Source organism: Capsicum annuum, chromosome 1 (assembly GCF_002878395.1).
Source record: "Capsicum annuum cultivar UCD-10X-F1 chromosome 1, UCD10Xv1.1, whole genome shotgun sequence".
Lineage (NCBI taxonomy): Eukaryota > Viridiplantae > Streptophyta > Magnoliopsida > Solanales > Solanaceae > Capsicum > Capsicum annuum.
In genome coordinates this window covers 13136300-13144850 of record NC_061111.1, presented here as the reverse complement: position 1 = coordinate 13144850, position 8551 = coordinate 13136300, and positions in this window count along the sequence as shown.

Genomic DNA, 8551 nt, shown 5'->3' with positions numbered 1-8551 from the left:
ATACAAGCCAAATAGCCTACGGGGTGCTAGAGAGAATGCTTACGGGTCAAATGACACTTGAAGACTTCTTGAGGGCTATCTAAAGGCGTCCATTTGATGATTATGATGACCAGGGAGACTAAAGGGACGTTAGATATGCCAATGGAAGACCAAACGGGGCTAGAAAGCCCCCGAAAGAGGAGATGAGCCCCATCCACTTTGGAGGTGCGCCCAACCCGCTCTAGATCCGCTAGAGTGGTTCAAAAAATCCCAATATACCCTTGGGATGTGCCCCATGTTCACCCTATATGCTCAAGAAAGTGCCTAATGTGCTTCTATGTGTTTGTCTTTTCAAAATAGGTCATTTTTGGGCTCATATGGTGTAATAACCTAGCCTAGACTATAAATAGGATTTCTTTCATTTTAGTTTGTAGTTTATGTTGAATTATGAATTTGAACACTTGTGAAAGTGTGAGGCAAGTGTGGATTCGCTTGTGTTGATCTTTTGTTTAGAAATGTTTGTTGCTTGGGAATCGATTCCCTTGAGGTCTACGTAAGATTTAGGTGCTTTGTTTGGTTTAACTGATTGAGGGTTTGATACACCCTTTATTGCTTTCAATTCCTTGCACCGTGTCTATCTTATTGCTTCCCTTTATTGCTTTCAATTCCTTGCACTGTGTCTATCTTATTGCTTCTCTATCTATCTTTAGCTTTCATATTCATATCGTAGTTTAGTTTTCGATTCCGTATTTTGTTCGTGTATCAGCTTCAATCGTAATTTTACTAAATATCACCTCTAATTAATTATTATAAGTCATTTAAGTATTAAAAAAATAATATTTAATAAAAAAGATAAGATAGATATAAAATGATAAATTAACTTTTAATGTTTTAAATTAACTTTACATCTTATACGATGCTCACTTAATTTTTTGTACAAGAATTCTTTATAGTAATTTTGCTATATCAATTTTAATTAGATGGCACTTAAAATATGTCAACTTTACTGCTTCAATCGTGGTTTTATTACTAATTAATTATTATGGTAATCTAAGCATTGTGGCCCTTAAAAACTTAAATTATTTGAGAATATAATTGGCTATTAATATCGCAAAAGTTTAGACAAGAGAGTAATACAAATTATTTGAAAATTACATGAAAAGTATTATAAATCATAATAGTTAACAACTTAAAATATCTAAAAAAAAATTAATGTGTTACATCTTTCAAAAAAAAAAAAAAGTACTGTAAATCACACTAATTAACAAGTAAAAAAGTTTAAAGGACAAAATGTCTGCTTTGCACATCTTCATTAATCCTTTGCCTTGCCTTCATTTTTTCCTCCATTTTAATTTATTTGTATTTTTTAATATGTTATGCATTTAAAAAAAATAAAAATTTCTATAAATCACAATAATGAACAACTTAAAAAATTTAAAAGATATAAAATATTTGATTGACTCTTGAAATTCTATCAATGTCACTTAAATTGGAATAAAAGAAAAAAATATAATAAATCATAATAATTAAAACTAAAATTATTTTTAAAATATGCTCCTAATTGACTATCAATACTACAAAAGTTTGGACAAGAAGAGTAACATATATTATTCGAAAAATTATATAATAAGTATTATAAATTATAATAGTTAACAGTTTAAAATATCTAAAAAGTTAATTTGTTATATATTTCAACAAAACACGTAACAAGTACTATAAATTATAGTAATAACAACTTAAAAATTTAAAAGATATAAAATATTTGGTTGACTCTCGAAATTATATTAGTACCACTTAAATTGGAATAGAAAAAAGGTATTATAAATCACAATAATTAAAAAATTAAATTATTTTTAAAATATAATTGACTATCAATGCAACAAAAGTTTGAATAAGGAGAGTAACGTATATTATTTGAAAATTATATTACAAAAATTATAAATTACAATAGTTAACAACCTAAAATGTCTCCCAACTTATTATGTATTCTTATAATTTAGCATCTAATTAGTATAAAATTTTGAATATTTATTTTAAATTTTAAAATACTCTCAACATAATCGATGTTGGGCTCGTGCTAACACGAGTCCCGTCCCCCCTAGTCTATGAGAAAACAGTATCTTCAATAATATTAAGATAATATAAATTATGTTTTTTATTTAATTTAATAATTGGCCAAAAAGTTTTACACGTATGCCAAGTGACCAAAAATAATTCTAAGTAGGTTGAATATGATCCTTGAAGGATAAATTTCATTCATGGTCACTGAATTTTGTATTTATTCTGTAAAAGTCACTTTTTCTTTTATTCATTTCATTTATGGTCACTTAATTTTGTGTCTATTACACAATAGTCACTTATCTTTTATTCATTACACAAACGTCACTTTATTTTACTCTGGTCATTACAAAAGTCACTATAGGCGTAACATAGCAACCTTAATTGCTCCATTATTTTACTATATCAGTCATAATTAATTATTAAAAGTCATTTATATATTAAAAACTAATAATATTTAATACAAAAAATAAAATATACATTTATGACGTATTTGTTTGAGTTGCTTCAATCGTAATTTTACTAAATATCATCTTAATTAATTATTATAAGTCATTTGAGTAGTAAAAACTAATAATAATAACAAAAAATAATTTAATCATAATTTTACTAAATATTCCTCAATTAATTATTGTAGGTCATCTAAGTATTAAAAAGTTAATAACATTTAATGAAAAGATAAAATAGACATAAATAATAAATTAACTTTTGATATTTTAAATTAACTTGACGTCTTATATGAGACTCGCTTAAATTTTTAAAGGTTTCGATATGTCTACTTTTATTGCTTCAATCGTGATTTTACTATATCGCCCCTAATTAGTTATTATATGTTATTTATATATTAAAAAGTTAATAATATTTAATTAAAAAATAAAATAAAAATTTATGACATGTTTGTTTCACCTGCTTCAGCAGTAATTTTACTAAATATCACCCCTAATTAATTATTATAAGTCATTTAAGTATTTAAAAAAAATTAACCACAAGGATTGGTGTGATGGTTCAGCACCTCATCTCTTAAGCAAGAGGTTGGGAGTTCGATCCCCACCTCTGATGAATGAAGAAAACTCTGTGGCCAGTTTTCTACCGCTTAGTGCGTTGACAGTGGAACGGAGGATTAGTCTCACGGCTGCCGGCTGTGGGGGTACCTTGGGAAACAAAAAAAAAGTATTAAAAAATTAATAATATTTAATAAAAAAAGATAAGATAGATATAAAATGATAAATTAAATCTTAATGTCTTAAATTAACTTTACGTTTTATATGATGCTGACTTAATTTTTTTTTTACAAGAATTCTTTATAGTAATTTTGCTAAATCAATTTTAATTAGTTGGCACTTAAAATATGTCAGCTTCACTGCTTCAATCGTGATATTATTATATCACCCTAATTATTATTATGACCATCTAAGCATTGTGTTGCTTAAAAATATAATTGGTTATCAATACCACAAAAGTTTGGACAAGGAGAGTAATATACATTATTTGAAAATTACATGAGAAGTATTATAAATCATAATAGTTAACGACATAAAATATTTTTAAAAAATAATATGTTACATGTCACACCCCTTTTTCGCCTCGAAGAATCGACGTCGAAGGATTTTTTCAATTAAAGTGACTGTTTTGAATAGGGATTAATTTAATTGATAGAGTCGCCACTTGAAATTGAGTTATGGTGTTCCAAGTCACCTTTTTGAATCCATAATCAAAAGAAAATGACTCTTTTTGTTGGTCTACAAAAACATAAGACCGGGTAAGGAATTCTGTTGACCGAGGGGAAGGTGTGAGGCACCCCCCGAGTCCCGTGGTTCAAGTACGGTCGCTTTATTGACGTATCTTGACTTAAACTATTTTGGATAAATTGTGTTAAGGCCTAAATTCGCTCATTTTAATATATTAAAACTATTTAAAACTCTTGTATTAAATTTGTTAAAAACTAAGTTTAGAAAAATATTTGTCAAGGTACATTACTGTATCCTTAAATTTTAAACGTCTCGAAAATGATGCGTACGCCGCATTCTTAATTGAGTCAAAAAAAATTAACGTGCTTAAAGCTTATCTAGCGTTAAAAGATATTTGTTTCATCTCTTGTAAACTCAAGACATTTTTTCTTATCCATTTAAATATTTAATTCTTATTTTTAATATGTAAATATAAACTTTAAAAAAAAAAAAAACGATCAAGAGAGATTATTTTTTTCGTAAGCTCAAGCCTTTAAAATTAAAATTAGGATTCTAACTATGCTTAATTAAATATTATTTTTCACCAACCTTGAATTTAAGTACATAAAATAAAGCAACAAAATTAACTAAATATTCTGTAAATCCAAAATCATAGGAAATTAAATTGGAAAACTGGAAGTGTAGGAATCACATACAAACTCTCTCTTTTGATTTCTATCCCTTTCCCCCTTTTTCTTTTACTACGTGCTTCTCTTTTTTTTCAGTTTTTTTTTTTAAAATCTTTTTTTTTTGGTCCCTCTCAATTCTTTCCTTGTTTTTATTTTCTAAATTTGTGTGTGCATGGGGTACTTTTACGTGTGTGCATGTATTTTTTCCTTTTCGAATTTTATGCATACACGCAAATTGTAGTTTACAATATAACCACATACTAATTACTCATCAATTAACATAATTTTACACTTTTGTAAATTAATAACTTTAAAACTATCTCATCTAAAATTCAATCTGGTTAACATTATTCCGAAATACCAACTGACTTATAAATGAAAACGTAAAGCACCAAACTACATCTAAAAAATAAACTGTGCAAACTAAACAAAGAAAGTCATTAAAATAACTTTGCTCATGCTTCGATGTACAACAAAACTCATCAAAATAAATAATACGAAGTTGAATAAAAACCCTTATGATGAACTAAATATTTTTCTCCTTTTTTTTTTTTTTGGTTTATGTCCGTGTGTATCCTTGTCTTCTCTGTGTCTTGTGTTGTGTGTATTGTTATATAGAGATGTAGGAGGGGGGGAGTGGAGGGAAAAGTGGGGGTGGTTGGGGTAGTTTAGGATAAGATAGAATTTAATTTATTTATTTATTTAAAAAAGAAGACAATGATAATAATAAATAAAATAATAAATAAATAAAATAATAATAATAATAATAATATAATAATAATAATAACTAATTACTTTTAATATTAAAAAAATAATAAAATTTTAAAAATAGTTAAAATAAATATAATTAAGATAGTACTAAAACTACTAACTTATTTGTTTAAAATTTAAAAAGAAAATATTTTTTTAAATTTTTGTATTTTTTTAAATATTAGAATAAAAGAAAACAAAACATCTCAAAATCAACTTTATTTTTATCTAAAAATTTACTAAAATAAAATAAGAATTTAAATAATATTAGAGCAAATATAAATATTTAATATTGAAAAATATATATATTAAATTTGGGGAGGATCAAAAATCACGTGTCTACATTACATATTTCAAAAAAAAGGTAAAAAGCACTATAAATCACACTAATTAATAAGTAAAAAAGTTTAAAGGACAAAATGTTTGCTTTGCACATCTTCATTAGTCCTTTGCCTTGCCTTCATTTTTTCCTCCATTTTAATTTATTTGTATTTTTTTAATATGTTATATATTTAAAAAAAATTCTATAAATCACAATAATGAACAACTTAAAAGATTTAAAAGATATAAAATATTTGGTTGACTCTCGAAATTCTATCGGTGTAATTTAAATTGGAATAGAAGAAAAAGTGTTATAAATCACAATAATTAAAACTTAAATTATTTTTAAAATATAATTGATTATCAATGCTACAAAAGTTTGGACAATAAGAGTAACATATATTGTTTGAAAATTACATAAAAAGTATTATAAATTACAATTGTTAACAATTTAAAATATCTAAAAAAAACTAATTTGTTATATATTTCAAAAAAAATACGTAACAAATACTATAAATTACAGTAATCAATAGCTTAAAAATTTAAAATATATAAAATATTTGGTTAACTCTCGAAATTATATTAGTGCCACTTAAATTGGAATAGAAGAAAGGTATTATAAATCATAATAACTAAAAAGTTAAATTATTTTAAAATTATAATTGGCTATCAATGCAACAAAATTTTCGACAAGGACAGTAACGTATATTATTTAAAAATTATATTAAAAATAATTATAAATTACAATAGTTAACAACTTAAAATGTCTCCCAACTTATTACGCATTCTTATAATTTAGCATCTAATTAGTATCAAGTTTTGAATGTTTATTTTTAATTTTAAAATACTCTAAACATAGTCGATGTTGGTCTCGTGCTAACACGGGTCTCGCCCCCTAGTGTTTTAATTTATAATATTAAGATAATATAAATTATGTTTTTTTTATTTCATTTAATAATTGGCCAAAAGTTTGACACGTATGCCAAATGACCAAAAATGATTCTTGGAAGGTTGAATATTTCATCCATGATCACTGAACTTTGTATCTATTACGTAAAAGTTATTTTCTTTTATTCATTTCATCCATGGTCACTTAACTTTATATCTATTATGCAAAAATCACTTTTCTTTCATTCATTACACAAAAGTCATTTAACTTTACTTCGGCCATCACAAAATTATTATAACCGGATTTTACAATAATTTCATCGGAAAAATGACACGTCAACCTTAATTAATTCTTAATCTTAATTTAAGTGAATATATAATATATTACTCATATCTTGACCCTTTTTATATGTGCACAACCCAATTTTCCTTATGAATTATTTAATAAAGAATACCAATTTCTTAATAGATTAGATTACCTAATGAAGACTATTTTCATAGAAAAAAATTGGTTGATATTTTATGAAATATTTCATAATATTGTGTTAATCTGCCAAAAAGGTGCATCGAAAAAGAGTGATAAACAAGATAAATTCTTCAAAATACATAAAATAGAAATACTAGTATGATATTATTTTATAAAAAAATTATTTTAGTTCTTTGAAGATAAATAAATATGCTAAAGATAGTTTTAAAATAAAATCTTTTTAATTGTGTCATTGAATAAGTATTGTCAAAATTTGTACAAATAATGTTATATTAACAGTTTTGTTGATAAAATAATTACTTTAGTAGATAAAGAAATTATAGGATATCTAGTTTTATATTTATCAATAATTTATCAGAAATTGAATATTATAATAAAATCTTTTAAGAGAATTAATCGATTAGTCAAACAATTAAAAATACAAAGACAAACTCAATAAATAGAGTAGTTTTCATATTATTATGATATACCGAATGCAAAGACCCAAGTGGCAAAAAAAAGAATGTATGAAAAAAAAAATTATCAACTACATATCATAATTTTAAAGGAAGAAATCATATCAACTCGATCATTTCCAAGGCTACCCTATACTTTACTTTTTCCTATAAAATTTACATTGATCGAATAATTATTTCCTTCTGTTAGAGATCATGTTCAAAGTGAATTTTTCTACATTGTGAAGGATAGTTATATCTAGTAGTACTATTTGATAAATAAGCTCAATAGTGCGTAACAATTTGGTTTGGTCTAATTGCAGAAATTTGGGATTGTGACATTTTCAACTGAGGAAGTACCAAACAAAATTGTATTATTACAAGTGATAGGATCTTTCTATTGTGACTAAAGAATTTGAATCATTTTATGCAATGACTTGACTTGAGAATTTGAAATTTTTGATGTTTTTCAGCATTCATTTAGATTCTTGTGCAATGACTCGTAAATTGACTTGAGATTTTTTCCATTAGATTAACTTCATACTATCAAGTCGTTTAAAAACAAATCACAAGAAACTTTCTATTATAATCACCGAGTAAATATTTATAAAGTTAGTAGAATTCCACTGAATAAGTCATTATGTAATTGACAACTTAAAGTTGACTGAAAGTGGCTAGGTGACCTTGGAATTGATTACTCCAAAGCAACATGCAGTAGAAGATTTTTCTTTGCTTAATTTCTACTGTATATATACCTCTATCAAAATCATTGAATAGAGACACAAAGCAAACATTTTTTGATTTCTTCTCTACCAACTTAATTAGTTTTGATCATTTTAGTGCAGCAATGGATTGTGAAAAACTTGTTTGTTTCATGCTATATACCTTTCTTTGTCTACTTGTTTTCTCCTCATTTGTTCCCCAAAGATCAAGCTCATGCCCTTCTACAATTCAAGAATATGTTTATCGTTAATGCTTCTCATTATTGTTACAATTCAAGAACTCTTTCATGGAACAAGAGCACAGATTGTTGCTCATTGAATGGAGTTCATTGTGACGAGATGACGGGACAAGTAATTGAGCTCGACCTCTATTGCAACAAACTATAAGGCAAATTTCATTCCAACAATAACCTGTTTCAGCTCTTCAATCCCAAAAGGCTTGACTTGCCTGGTAATGATTCGGGTCAATCATTTCACCTAAATTCAGTGAGTTATCTAACTTGACGCATCTTGATTTGTCAGATTCAGATTTTATAGGTCTAGTCCCAGCATAAAT